The sequence below is a fragment of the Sciurus carolinensis genome, chromosome 14, assembly GCF_902686445.1.
Source record: "Sciurus carolinensis chromosome 14, mSciCar1.2, whole genome shotgun sequence".
NCBI lineage: Eukaryota > Metazoa > Chordata > Mammalia > Rodentia > Sciuridae > Sciurus > Sciurus carolinensis.
The window spans coordinates 70,484,437-70,500,615 of record NC_062226.1 but is presented as its reverse complement, the minus strand read 5'-3'; the positions used below and the strand labels follow the sequence as shown (position 1 = coordinate 70,500,615).

The window sequence follows — 16,179 nt, the reverse complement described above, 5'->3', positions numbered from 1 at the left end:
AGGTGGCCGGCAAATGAGTTCACAAACACCAATAGAGAAAACGTGGCCTTCAACTATTGTGGTCATTCCAAGTCGACCTTGAGAGCATCTCTCCAGATCCATTTTGTGAGTCAATATTTAATACCAAACAATGCCACCCTTCCTAGGGGGAATTCCTGCTTCTCCCAGAGGAGTCTGGCTTCTCTCCTTTTATTGCTAAGTTTAACAGTCTATCATCAAATCTTTGGGAAAATTCTGGTCACGGCTGTGTTCCAGTTTCCCAGGCTGGATTCCCTGGTGTCTAGAGGACTTGACGTGAACAGCAGACAGCACGTGTCCCCTCTTGCACCGCATCATTTGTGATGATGTCAAAACTTTCCAAAAAAGGAGGATGCATTGTTGGCAAATGACAGAGCATAATCTTCGCACATGGATTTCCACAAACTGCCAGTGGCTATTCAGAGACTGAATGCATCTGAAATCTTCATACCCAGCAACACAATCAATGTCAATACAGAAAAATCTTGTACTTTCCTTTGGAAATTTTCCATAGCAAAATATAAGATGCCTTGAAAAAAACAGTGTGGTTATGGTCCTTATGCACAGCACACACTACTAACCTTCATAACTAAAAATTAACATCATGCCATACAAAAATGAGTGAGGACCCATCGCTCCCAATGCTGGACCCCAAGATATTAAATTCAGCTTATCCAAAGATACAATTAACAAAATCAGTAGGCATGCCACAGATGAGGAGAAAATATTTTCATGCATATACTGAACAAGGAACCTGTCTCCAGAATATATAAACAACCCCTTGTTTCAGTAACAAAAAAATAAACAACCCAATTTAAAATGTGGAGCAAAAGACTTGGACTGGTATTATATGCACACAGAAGAAAGATACAGGAAGCCAAAAGGCACGTGAAAAGATGATCAACATTATCAGCCATCATGAATGCAAATTAAAAACACTGTAAGATACCACTACACACCAACTAGAATGGTTAAAATTTAAAAGTCAATAATACCAAGTGTTGGTAAGGTAGAGGAACACCTGGACTCTTGAGACATTGCTTGTGTAAGTAGAAAACGGTACAATCACTTTAGAGAACTGTCAGTTTCCCAAAGGCCTTAAAATCAGCATACTACAAAGATACTGCCACATCAATGTTCATTGCTGCTCAATTCACCATAGCCAGATTGTGGAACCAACCTAGATGTCCTTCAATTGATGAATGGATAAAGAAACTGTGGTGTATATATATACAATGGAATATTACTCAGCCATAAAGAATGATAAAATTATGGCATTTGCAGGCAAATGGATGAAATTGGAGAATATCATGCTAAGTGAGATAAGCCAATCTCAAAAAAACCAAAGGACGAATGATCTCACTGATAAGCAGATGATGACACATAATTGGGGGTGGGAGGGGTTAGCGTTAGTGTTAGGGTTAGGTTTAGGGTTAGAGTTAGGGAGCGGGGTAAGAATGGAGGAAGGAAGGACTGTATAGAGGGAAAAGAGGGGTGGGTGGGGTGAGGGGGAAGGGGGAAAAAATGGCAGAATGAATCAAACAACATTGCCCTGTGTAAATTTATGATTACACGAATGGTATGCCTTTACTCCATGTACAGAGAATCAAAATGTATCCCATTTGTTTACAATTTAAAAAAAAACTGTCAGTTTATTAAAATTAAATATAATTATTAAATTTATTAAAATTAAATATAATATACTTCTATGCAGGAGGAGTCCAAATAATTTATGGAGATGCCTTTACTTTCAATTCCCTACTCCTTAAAATATGGACTGCACGAAGTGACTTCCTTCAAAAGGATATAGTATGCAAAGAGGAGGTAAATAACTTTCCAGCGCAGAAATATGACACACACTACATCAACCATCTGCCCAAGGTTAAAATCGGTGGTAAGTCATGTCAACAGCAAGTGCCTTTGATAAGATGTAATGAAAACAGCACTTTACCACTGCGGTCTTATTACCCCCAAATCCATAATAACCTCAGTCTAATCACAGAAAAACATCAGGTAATCCCAACTGAGGTACACTTTACAAAGTACTCCTCAAAACAGTCAAGTTCATCAAAAACAAAGGAAGTTTGAGAAACTGCAATAGCCCAAAGAAGCCTCCTCAGACATGACAACTAAATGCTACAACGTGTCTGGGCCAGAAGAAGGACAGTAGGTAACAGGAAGGGAAATCTGAAGAGCAGGGTCTTCAGTTGACAAGGACATATCAATATTCATTCATGAACTGTGGTTAATGTACCATGCTAAAAGTACTGTGTCCACTGGGAGGAGAAACTCAGTGTGCTCTGAGTATAGGGATCGCTGTATATTAGCCTTGGGATTTTTAGAGTATCTTAACTATTCTAAAATAAAATTTTTATTTAAAAATACAATGAAGTGAATATACAATGTGGTATATTCAAACAATGGAGTAGTTCCAAGAATAAAAAGGAAAAAACTACTCGTCAAAACAACATAAAGTCTAAAATCAAACGAGCCAGATACTACGTGATTTCACTTATGTCAAGTTCACGAATAAACAAAATAATCTATGGTGACAGAAATAAGAATGGTGGTTGCCTGTCTGGGGTGTTGGGAGGGAGGAGACTGAGTGGAGACATGAGGGAAAGTTCATGAGTGACAAAATGCCTAGGACTCATCTTGGGTGGTGGTTTTATGTGTGATTCCAGGTGTCAAAATTTAGCTCACTGAATACTAAGGATCTGAGATTTCACTGCATATAAATTATACTTATATATTTTTTTAAAAAAAGAGCACATCCTGAATTCAACTGCCAAGGCAGGAGTGTAAGACCAGATAATGAAAAAGAGCTTTTTCTAAAATGTCTGAACAACAAACAACAAGGTGAATGTTCCTCAGGGACCACCTCCTAAGCTAGAAGAGCTGCCAATGGCAAGTCAAGGTCAAATCATCAGAATGGTGCACCTGCAAACCCCAGGATGAGGACCTGGGCCATGGTGCACATACAGCACAGAATTGTCATGAACTACTTCTCATGATGCAGATGGCAACATTGTTATTATTTTAAACTTCTTAGTCAATTGGTCACCTAAATTACTCCAGAGTAGACCACTGGGACAAACATCAGACACAGAGGCTACAAGGATAACTCTTTCAGAGGGTAGCTCAGGTCCCCAGGTTACAAACTATTGGAGTTATAAGGGAAACATTTAGGGTTGCCAGGAAACTCTGGAATGGATCCCTGTGGCGTTAACCTGGTTGTAAGGGTATAACTTCCAAGACCCAAATTTCCATCAAAATCTTTTCCAGATGCTGACCCTGCAAAGAGAAGTCAGGAAAACATTAGCTGGGAATGACAGACATCACAGTCACATAACCCAATCAGCATTATGTGAGAAAGGGAAGAATCTCTTATATTTGTTATATTATCATTCTTGCCTTTAAAAAAAAATTGCAGGTTATTTGGGTTTCTCTTTGTAGAAAGCACCTGAAAATTGGAATGAGGTAATCTGACTCAAAGTCAGTCTTTCCCACTTATTTGCTATAATATCCTAGGCAACCTCTGTGAAACTCACTTTTCTCATCTACTAAATGGGTCTATCTTCTTACCCACCTCCAAAGATTACTGTACGACTCATACAAAATGATATATATGAAATCCTTTTTAAACTACAAAATATGAATAGTTTTATCATTAATAATATAGGACATTTCCCCTTTTTCTTTTTAGAGGAGGCAGCTTCTCATTGCAAGATGAATTTCCCAAAATAAACTTCAGTAAGTCTAGTACCAGTAATTCATTCTTTTGCTTGTGACACACCTGAATTTAAGGCAGCTGGGAAGGATGTTCAAATTATAAGGATAGTCCACAAGTATATTGTTTCCAATATGTCTCCAAAAAGAATGATTTCTGCATCCTCCTTCTGGACTCCCTCCACCCTGGGCTACTGACACTTAAGTGCAGGATCCCTTGTCTGCCTGGCTCCTCCCTCGTCCTCACCATCCTCCACTCCATCTGCAGGAGGTCACTCTGCACACACACATCCAGGTCTGTCCTCTGACCTCCGGTTCAGTTCAATCCAAGGGGAGCCGCAGCGAAAGACCAGAGGGAAGGAAGGGAGGAGAGCTGGGTGGTTAATCTTCTGGTTCCTTCTCTGTGACCTCAGACAGGCAGTGTCCCTCAATGGAAAGTTACAGCGGATGTCCTTTCAGGGGTCCTCTGCACATGCCTCCAGATTCTGGCCACTACCTCTGACCCCTCCAGGTTTAGAGAGTGTTATTAGTTTCTGTTTCCCACATGCTGCACCTACCTTTGAGAACTGCCCCTTTATTAGCCCCAAGTCAAATTAAAATTGTATTGAGCCATCCATTTTCTGCTGGAAGCTGGACTGATAACAATTTCCCTTCCAAGTTTTCCTTATATTTAACCTAACTTTTTTTTAGCTCCTAAAGTCCAGTTCCTCACCTCCAATGAATCATCATCTGCCTCGTGAAGGGAGCACCATATTTTGTAGTCCCTGAATTCTACAGAAGCCAGTTCATACTTGGGATTTATTCTCAAGAAACAGAAAAGCCCAGGGTTGACAAAAAATGTCTTCTTAGAACTTGTACTTAAAACATGAGACATACTGGGAGCCAAAAAGTGGAGGGCTTGCCACGCGGACCTGGGGACATCAGGGGGAAGATGCACAATCCAAGACCCAGGCAGTGAGACCTTTCACAAGGACCTGCGACATGACTCCAGTCTTTTATGCTTTGGTTTCATTTGCTGCGAACTTGAATCTTAAGTATTTTGTGATGCGGGTACCAAGTGTCCTTATGCAAAAGATACTACGTGTTTCAATTCAGTATTTGGAATTCACCTTACCTCTCATCAATTGCATTGTGCCCCAAGTTCATTCCAGGCCCCAGTTAAGTGACTAAATAAAAGAAGGTTTGGGGACAGGAGCCTACCAACAGGCAACATCACCTTCTGTTTGCCTGGTCCCACCTGATAAAATTTATTCATAATCCCTATCGCATAATACCATTAAATAATTATGGCTATCACAGCTTGGCATTGTGAATGTGCTTTTTGATATAAGATTTCATTCTTTAAATAGGCTGACCTTTCCCTACTGCCCAAGGATTTTTATTTTGTCCCTTACTTCCCTACTGCTCCAAGCTCAAGATGTGACAAACTTACTGAGCATGTTTAAATAAATAAGCAGTTCCAATAACTGTGGAAAAGCACAAGTTTTAACACTGATTAGGCTTCAAATGGAGAGGTGAGGAGAAATATTTTAGTCTACCAGTTCCTGGAAACCCTCTAAGATGGCAATAAAATGAGGATTTTAAATGCAGAAATGTAAAGGAAGAACAGCAAAATTTCTGAAGACTGAATATGAATTGACCCAGTGGTTCTTAGAAAACTAAATCCCACACAGCAAGGAGAAAGACAAACCCCAGTAGTATTTACTCCTCAGAATCCCCAAATATTTAGCAAGGGGTGGCCACCAGAAAAATTAAGACTGACTGAGAATCTACTGAAGAAGCGATTATAAAATGGTACAAACACTATGGAAAATGATCAGATATTTCTAATAAAGTCAAACATAAACCACACTATAACTCAACAATTCCACTCTTTGGTATGTACCCAAGACAACCTAATACAGAGTCCAAAAAAAGCCCAGACAAGGAAGCTCACAGCAACTTGTTCATAACAGCCAAAACTGGAAACTTAAATGCCCAAGAACAGGAACACGGATGAACAAATTACAGTATATCCCTAAGAGGATAATAAAGCAATAAATCCAGGTGAGGTGGCACATGCCTGTAATCCCAGCTACTCAAAGGATGAGGTAGGAGGATGCTGAGTTCCAGGCAGCCTCAACAACTTAGCATGATCTTGAGCAATTTAGCAAGATCTTGTCTCAAAATAAAAATATAAAAAGGACTAGGAATGTAAATCAGTGGTAAGGAGCCCTTGGTACCAAAATTAATTTAATGCAAAAAATTTTAAATAAAATAAACTCCAAGAATAAAAAGGATCAAACTACAGATGCATGGAACCACAGGGCTGAATCTCAGAAACAGTATATTATGTGAAAGAAGCCAGACACAAAAGTGCACATGCTGTATGATTCCATTTATATGCAGTTCTATAGATTGTAAAATTAATCAAAGTGTCCCACAAGGTTCACTGTGCTGAAAGTCTGGTCTTTGGTGTGGTCATGCTGAGAGTTAGTGGGACCTATAAGAGGTGGGAACTAGTGAGAAGTCCATAGGGAAAGGAGGGTGTGTCCACACAAGGGACTGAGAGACCCCAGTCTCTCTGGCTTGCTGCTTTAATGATATGATCTCTTGCTCCCACCACTGCTATCTGCCAAGAGGTGAGGCAGCCAAGGGAGGACCATACCAGAATCTGCACATGCTGTTTGGACTTTCAGCCTTCAAAACAGTAAGCTAAGTAAACCTTTTTTCTTCATAAGTAGCCAACCTCAGGTATTTCTTTATAATAATGAGAAGTGGACCAATATACTCCCATAGGAAGGGAGGGAAACTGGGAAGGGGCATAAGGGAAGATTATAGAATGCAGAAAAGTTCTAGTTCATCACCTGGATGATTATTATTACTCAAAAGTATTCATCTATAAAAATTCAGCAAGCTATACATTTAAGATTTGTACATTTTACTAATGCATACTTTATCCCTTTTTAACAAAAACCCAGAAAAAAAATCAGAACTCCTGATTCCTTTTCCTGTACACAGCTATGGACCCAGAGGAAATTTTTCTTCAACTACACATAAAACTGGAATTTCTTTGCAGAACCCAAATTTCATGGAACAATGTCTTTAAATTTTTGGCAGAAAATTCCAACTCAGAATTCTACATTCTGCTAAAAATAACAATCCAGTTTGAGTAAAATAAAAATGTTTTTACAGATCTGCAATTTATACATAGGTTTTAAAAATGTGTTTCTCACATATGCTTTTCTCAGAAAGTTCCTAAAGTGTGCACTATGAAAATCAGAGGGGAATTAAGGAAATAAAAAGAGGGCCTAGGAGCTGGAAAACAGGACCTGGTCTCAGAGGAAGGAATGGGAAAGCCCAGGATAATGGTGAAATCGTGATAAGGGTGACAGTTAGGTGTAGGACTTAATGGCAGCCAGTCCAGACGGTGAGTCAGAGGCTGAAGGGCATCTCTCCAAGAGAAGGAAAGTGATGGAGAAACCCATAAACATGCCTGAATATTTGAGAAAGAGGCTTACAGAGGCAAGTGCTAAAATAGGAATTAGTGATAAATACATAGAAAAAATAAGGGGGAAGGGAAAGACCATTGTTAACTTGAGGAAAAACTAAATATTTTACAGAAAGGAAATGTTACCATAGTCAAAATAAGATAAAGACTGAATATTGCCCTGACCAAAATTATGATGTAACCATATGGAGAGGAAGAGCATCAAAGGTATTTACAAAGATCATGATCTCCCGTCTGCAATGCCTAACGCTGGAATATCAGGAAATGCAATGCCAACGCTTTCTTTTTAAGCACAGAGATAAATACCAAAAGAATGGCGGAGGTGGCTGCCCTAGGAGAAGAGAGATAAGGAACTCTGTATTCTCATTAAAACTAACAGCACTATTTGACCCTTTGAACTACATGCATGTGTAACTTTGGTAAAAATGAGAACTAAATTTAAAGCATAAAATTAAATGAACTGGAGTTAGAAAAATGTGTGTTCTGTTTCCAGGTCACTCACTTAGTAGCTGAGTGATCTTGGGCAAACTAACTTAATCTCTCTGGGTGTCGTTTATTCACCCCCAAAATAAAGTAATAACTACCTCAAAGACGGTTGAAGGGAACACCAAAAGGTAAGGCAATGTCCACAAAGCTACCCAGGCAGGGCCTGGCACACAGACATGCACAAGGTCTCTCCTCCATAACTGCACTTGGCAAACTTCTAATAAATCAGGAACCATGGCCCCCTCTCTTCCTGCCCTCTCTCCAGCTTTGCTTAAGTGCATTTTTGCTCTCGCACCTTTCCATCACCATCTCTCCTGCAACTGCCCTTACTGTCCCATTTCCGGTCCTCACACCCATCCCTCACCCTCATAGGCTCTTCCCAGGGTCACCCTGCTCACAGGTGTACATGGGTCCTCACAGGTCAGCCCCACTCCATCTGCCTGCACCATGAGCAGGACTCTAATCCAGAAAGACTTTATTCATGCTCTAAAAAAAAAAAAAGTCCCTTCAAAATTACTCATTCATTGAAAGCAAGGTTCTTTTTTACACTCTCAGAAATGATAAATATTTCTCCTAAATGTTAACAGTGAATTGTGTCTGTTGTTTTTGTTTAAATATCAATAGCTTGACAAATTCTTTTCTAATGAGAAAAAACTTCTGAAACAAGTTTCTTTTGATACTGCTTCAAAGTAGATTAAAAAACATGAAATATGGGGCTGGGGTTATGGCTCAATGGTAGAGCGCTCTCCTAGTGTGTGTGAGGCCCTACGTTCAATCCTCAGCAGCACATAAAAATAAAAGAAAAGGTACTGTGTCCACCTACAACATATATATATGTATAATATTGCTTTCTCCAATGGGGTTCAAAATCTGAATCAAGGACACAAAAACATAGGTGATGGTAAATAAAATGAGTGAGTGAATCATAGAACAAATGGGAAAGAATGGATCTTTTCTGATGGACCCTGCTTATAGGTATGATGCCTTAATATTCTAGACCATATGCACCCAGGCCCTGAAAGGCAAAGTCCCACTTACTAGCAGTGCTCGAATGGAAATGGCCACCTCCATAGGTCGTGGAAAAAGATGGAAGGATAGGAACTCCTACTCCATTGTTCAGAGGAAGAAGTGAGGGTGAAGCATGGGAGGAAGAACAAAGCCCCAGTCCTTAGACTTCAGGTGACCGTTTCCCTGCTGAAACATTTCCCAATGGCTGGCAATCTAACCACCATTTTGACATTTCCATCCTCAGAGGCATGGAGTCAGAGCTGCAAATCTCTTGACTGGTCACTGGTAAATATGACAAAGGGCACAGGATGTGATGGTCAAGGCAACTATCTGTGTAATTCTTAAAAGTTTAAGTTTCTATTCAGTGTGAGGAAGCATTTTAAAATGATGTAGAGTCATGAGCACAAAAATGGCATTGGTATGGGGAGGGGGAGCTGGAGACAAGACCCCAATCTAAAGTCTTCCTTCACTGGTTTAGCAAAACACATATGTGGACTGACCACCCAGCCCAAGGCAACCAACCCCGCCTAACAACTCAGGGCCACTCAACGCCCACGCTCTGGCTACTTAACCCCACTTCAGGAGCTCCACATGCAGTGACTGTAGGGTTTCAGTCCGTGACACCCTTCTCCCGGAAGCTTGGCAGATACACTGTCATTGTCCTGACCGTTCTCCTGCCAACAAGGCAAACACAGGCTGCTGCTGGGCCCAGAAGCAGCTGTCTCCCTCTCCTCCCGAAGGTGGTGAAGGGCCAGGTTTACTCATATTACGCTGTCTCCTGATTTTCTTTTTATAAGGTGTTTAAAATATAATAAAATTTCTTTCCCATTCCTCTTTCAACATCAGTGAAAACCCTCTTGCTTTCCCCACTAGAGTGAGACACAAATGTTCATCCATTTGGGACACCGATTTGAGGAGTTAAAAGCACTCAGAACCTGGAGCTGCTTATTCCTGGTGAAGACATGCACAGCTCAGGGGCATTTCCAAGCCTCCTTGCTTACGAAAAGTAAAGTTTACCCTATGGGGGTTCCTGTCCCAGATGTCCGCCTCTCAGTACACTGACCTTCCTTCTCAGGAAAGTGACTTTTCTCAGCAGCTAAGCAATCAGGCTTAGGGAGAAGCATCTGCCTCCATAGCTTCTCAATTCTACCTGGACAGTTCTATTGACCCCCCTCAGCATGTTCTCATCACGAATGTGTCCAGGGACCTGAGGAAAGATCCTCGGGAGCATCTAGAGAAACAGTGGACCATGTGACACATTCGACTTGCTGTTCTGACAAGGAGAACTGATCAGGAACCCAATCTGCAATGTCCTTTGGTAATAAGTTGGCAGAAATTAATTTAGATTTGAAGAGAAGATAAGCAATGGAAAGTTAAAGTTCTCTAGTTCTTGAGATTCCAAGTTCCTTTCTCCATTATTCTTCTGTCCTTTCCTCTGTACTTCTCTAATTTTCTTTCTTTCTCTGCTTCTAGCCCCGACTTTACTGCTCTTAGTGTCTCAAGCTGCAGCAAGTTAAAGAGTCAGATTTTATGATCCTTGTGCCCCTCCCCATCATGAAAATACAGATCCTGAGAAGAATATGCTAAGGAGCCAGTAGTCTCCATAGATGGCCACCCTCAGGTCCTTCCCTCTCTGTATTAATGCTGTTCCTCACATCGAGAGGTGAAACAGACATTATTACCTCGTGTACATACATGACTGCATGACTGATGTGATCCTACAATATGTATAATCAGAAAAATGAGAAATAACACTCCATTTATGTATGATCTATCAAAATACATAAATGCATTCTACTGTCATGTACAACTAATTGAACAAATAAAATGTTAAAGAATTTTTAAAAAGAGGTGAGGTCCAGTATATACTGTGGAATACTATTCAGCCATAAAAGGGGTGAGGTTCTGACAAATGCTGCAACACGGGTAAACCTTGAAAACATTTTTCTAAGTTAAGTAAGTCAGACACAAAAACACAAGTATTACATAACCCCGCCTGCATGAGGTGCCTAGAAATGAGCGAATTCATAGAGACAGAGAATAATATGTGTTTTTCAGAGACTTGAGGGAGGGAAATTGTTATTTAAGGTGTATAGAGTTTCCATTTGGAATAATGAAAAAATTCTGGAAACAGTATTGGTGATGGTACAACATTGTGAAGGTGCTTAATGCCACTGAATGTAAACTTAAAAGTGGTAAAATGGCAACTTTAACAGTATTTTATCACTATAAAAATATGAAAAAAAGAGTACAACTCTCATTTCTTTGATTCCACAGAGGCCTTAGAAATCTGTTCAGCCAATAGAATGTGGTAGAAGTACATTCTGGGACATAAGAAGAGAGATCATAAGAAACTGTGACCTCCAGGGGTACTCACTGGGATACTCCTTCTCACAACCCATTACCACATTAGGTGGCTGTTACATGGGGAGGTCACATGTTCACATTGTAGTCACCAGCCCTAGCTGAGCTCCCAGGTGACAACCAGCACCAACCACCAGTCATGCAAAAGAGCCACCTTAGATGTCCAGTTCAGTCAAGCCTTCAGACAATTCCACACCCAGCAGCCATCTGACTGCAAACACAAGACAGACACTGAGCCTGAATCCTAGCCAGGCATGGTGCTGCACACCTGTAATCCCAATGACTCAGGAGGCAGAGGCTGGAGGATCACAAATTCAAGGCCAGACTCAGCAACTTCCCTATCACAAAATAAAAAATTAAAAGGGCTGGGGATATAGGTCAGTGGTAAAGTGCCATGGGGTTCAATCACCAATACAAAAAAAAGAAGAAGAATACCATTAGTAACAACCAAGTGCAGTTTTAAACCATTAACCATTAGGATTAAATGGAGGGGTTTGTTAAGTGTCAGTGATAGATCATTAGAATGGCCAACGCTTTCTTTCTCCCTTTCAACTTTCCACTGAGCAGCAGATGTAAACCTGGTCACATGACCACACGGACAGTGCTTATCTGGAGACACTCTATGCCCAATGATCAGATGGTGACAATCAGCCAGTCATGTACTTCATGCGATGTCTGAAAGACTCCAACATTTAAAGGACAAATAAAGTTTAGGGAATCCACTTCTCTTTGTGTGCCTAACTCAAGGTCTCAATGAATAATTACTGAGTGACTGAATAGATTATTGGTTACTGAATTCCTGGGAGGGTTAATAGGTATTCTGTGGGGAAAGGGGTATTAAGTAAAAATGAGTGAAACAAAGTTAAACAATTAGCACTTCCAAGAACTACTTGAAGTTTTAAGGTAATCTATGAATTACTAGGAAATCATGGTACACGGTTTCAAATTTGTATGTCTTTTCCCAAAGACACCTGTTTAATAACTCAAAGGACAGAAGAGCTTTGTGGATACAATACAGGGATCAATGGTCTAAGGACTCCTGCTTATAACTGTTCTTTATCGACATTTTTAAACATAAAAGACTCAAGTTACTCCAGTGATCCAAATATCATCAATAGCAGCCAAAATTACCAAAAGAGAGACACCAGACAATGAACGTTTTCTACTGGAACTACACATCCTCACTGATGAAGTAGGTCAAACTTGAGATTTAACCACCATCTACAGGAAAAAGAAGGGACAGAGGAACATAAACCCACCATGGGATGCAGTAGAACTCAAAGGGACAAAAGACAGTTTCTTCAACAAATCAATTGCAATGGGGAAAACAAGAAGAAGAGGAACTTAAAGGTTGCAAGAAACTTAAGAAACATGTCAGCCAAATGCCACGTGAGGATTTGCTTGTTTGGTTCCAGTTAAAACAAACCAACTATAAAAATATACATGAAACAAATGAGACACTTGACATATATATATACTGAAATATTTAAGGATGAAATATTATAAAGATCGGGCTTTGTTTCAAAGCACTCCAACACAAAGGAGCAGGGAAATGAGACAGTGAGGACATGTGTCAATGGCTGTGGCTGGGCAGTGGCACCTGGGGGTTGTCATGTCCCTCACAACCTTAGGTTATATTTGAAATCTTTCAAAGAAGAAGAACAAGATCATAAAAACCAACCGCAGTTATCTCTTCATAGCGTCCATCCCTAAATAAAGGAAACAGAAGCATAAGAATATTCTAGAATATAAAAGTACTTAAAAAAAGAATAACAAAATCTAATAAGTAAACCCTGATTGCATTCTGGCTTTTTTTTAAAGCTGTATTTTATGGAAGCATTCACTTTTTGTTAAATCACAAAGATATACTTACATGTACAGCAATATTCATACTTCAGTTGCAAAGGGGTGTGTGTAGGGGTGTGTGTGTGTGTGTATGTGTGTGTGTGTGTGTGCGTGTGTGCATGTGTGTGCGTTTTGCTTTTGAAATGCTAAGGAGCAAACCCAGGGCCTTGTACAAGCACTGTACCACTGAGCTACACCCCTAGCATACAAACATTTTTAATTTAAAAAAGTCATAAAAAATATTTGTGACAACTGGGGGAATGTGAATATACGCTGACTCTCAGATAACATTAGGAAATTACTAATAATTTTCTGAGGTAAGAAAATGTTACAATGGTGATGTAAAATGTTTTGTTTTTTTAGTAGATGCTTCCGTTAAGTATTAGAGGTGAAGTAAAAAAAAAAAGAAAGAAATCTATTTATGTATCAATATAACACATATGGCAAAATGTCAACAGCTATTAAGTCCGTGGGGGGGCATATGATAATTCATTGCCATTTGCTCAACTCTCCTCTAAGTTTGAGAACTTTCATAATAAAACATTGAAGAATTTTGAAGAGAATTTTGCAGATGCAAAAGTAGTAAGAAGTATAAGCATTTTTCTACCAGCTAATAACAGTGACCTTTTTCCTAACAGAGCTGGGGAACAGGGGTCCTGGTGAGATGTCCTCTTTGGGGCAGGTACCTTTACACAAACAAGGTGGTGAATAAGAACACAGACTCTTAGAGATAGACCATCTGGAGATGCAACTCAGCTCTGCCACTTTTAGCTTTGTGACACTAGGCAAATTATTTAAACTCTCTGTGCCTTGATTTTCACAGAATGAGGATACCAATAATAGCTCATGGGATTAGTGCATTAAAACATGCATCTTGTTTATGTTAGTATTAAGATATTACTATAACAAATATTACAAATATTGCTAACCTAGTTATTCAGTCATAACTAGAAAGAATAAGGAATAATCAGACATTCAAAAATCTCACAGTACAACAAAGGATCAAGGTGTCAACCGGCACCACTTACTCTTAGGAAGAAAACAAACTCTCAGGGATAGAAACAAAAACATTAAATGTATCTAAAATGTATCTTCAGAGAAAGTGGGGGAAATGCAGCATACACAAAACAAAAACTCTTTCTATGACAAAGGACAAATTAGAGATCAGAAGAGTATTTCTGATCATTAAAAATATAATTTTCAAAATAAATATTACAATAGAATGACAGAAGCAAAACACCTAGAACATATATTAAAAAGTCAAAGAAATAGAAAATAAAGACTCTGAAAAGTTAAAAAACAAAGACTTTCAATCCAAGAGATCTAATATCTTATTAGATGTTCTAGAAAGAGAAAAGAGAGCAAATGGAGGAAAGGAAATAATCAAGAAAACAGTAAAGAAAATTTCTCAGAGTTGAAGATATACATTTTTAATAAAAAGAGTTCACTGAATATTCAAAAGGATGAAGGAAAAAGCACCCACACCTGGATGTACCCTCATGTAACTTTAGAAGAATATCAGGGAAATTATCTACATCTTGGAAATAGGCAAAGAGCTTATTAGGTATTATCTTAACTTATTTATTTATGTAATTAACTGTTTACAACTCTTTTGGGGGCAAAGTTTATGTTGTAGATTTTATTTCAGTAAAGATAAAAATAAATTCTCTCTGATGGAACAGAAAACCTCAAAAGTTATAGTTCATGGCCTTGCTAAATCTCTACATTAACTAGTTTTGCATCTGTCCCAGCAATATTCTAATGTCACCTATAAAAACTTAGCTTCTCAAATGCTCTGTGAACTAATAGTGTCTCCTTATTAATGGCACATTTGTTTTATATTTGCCTGAGAGTCATAATTTTGTATTTTTTAAAACCAAATTATTAATATCAAGCTAAAGAAAAATTCCTACAAGCTTCCCTATAGAAATAGAACCTCCTAAGGAACAAGAATCAGATCAGCATCAAGCTTCTCAACCATAACAAAAGGCACCAAGCAGTAACTTCAACTTTTTAAAGGAAAATTATTTTAAACCCAGGATTACATATCCAGCCAAATAATCATTCAAGCAAGAGGACAAAAACAAAAGTACATCAAGATGTTCAGAGGTCCCCTTTTGAGGACATTCCTCGGAAAAATGAAAAAGGAATTCAAGGAAAAAGATTGCATAAGATTTTTTAAAAATGGATCTACTCCAAGAATACAAAGAAAAGAAATATTCCAATGACATCTGTGCAACAGACCTGGAGAAAACAATTAAATCTAAACCAGGACAGGAAGTTAGTGATCTCAACAACAACAACAAAAAATCCTAAGGGGGAAGTGGCACAACTAGCAAAAAGAGTATGCCTGAGAAACTCACAGTTAACAGACTATCAACAAAGGTGCCAAGATAATTAAATGAGGAAAAAGGAACCTTTTTAGTAAATGATGCTGGGTTATCTGAAAACCCATATGGAAAAGAGTGAATATGGACACTCACCTCATACCATATGCAAAAACTATCTCAAAATGGATCACAGACCTAAGGGTAAGAACTGAAACAACAAACTCTCAGAAAAAAAAAAAAAAATATATATATATATATATAGGTCTAAATCTTCATGACCTTGATTTATATAAAGACTTCTTACATATGACAGTACAGGCAACAAAATTAAAAGTGGATAAACTGAACATTAAAATTAAAAACATTTTTTTCTATTTTCTAAATATCTACTGCATTACTGCATTATAGCTGTATATATCATTTTGACATAATCATAAAAACAGGGAATATAATTTGCTCCAATTCAGTCCCCAGTATTTTCCCTTTGTACTTGAAAGGTCACCATCAAGGAAGTGAAAAGACAACCCACGGTATGGGAAAAATTATTTGCAAATCACATCTGAAGAGAAATTTGTAAAAAACAAAAACAAAAAAAATAGATAATTCAATTTTAAAATGAGCAAGGAATCTGAACAGACATTTCTCCAAAGCCAGTTAAACACATAAAAAGAGGCTCAATACAGAATCAAAACCATGAAGTATGACTTTATACCCAAAAATTTGGCTGTAATCAAAAGCACAGGCAATAAGTGTTTACAAAAACTGGACAAAAGAGAACTTTCACACACTGTTGATGGGAAAGTAAAATGATGTGATCACTTTGTAAACAATTTATCAGCTTCTCAAAATGTTGCACATGCAGTTACGTGACTCAGCAATTCTACTTCTAGGCATATGCCCAAGAAAAAT

The 16,179-nt window shown here is 38.6% G+C and overlaps 1 protein-coding gene across 2 annotated transcripts in view; it reads right to left on the bottom strand.

Moving 5' to 3' along the window:
• Entrep1 (endosomal transmembrane epsin interactor 1) overlaps nucleotides 1–16,179 on the bottom strand; it is a 62,858-nt gene that overhangs the window by 24,653 nt on the left and 22,026 nt on the right. The window lies entirely within an intron of this gene.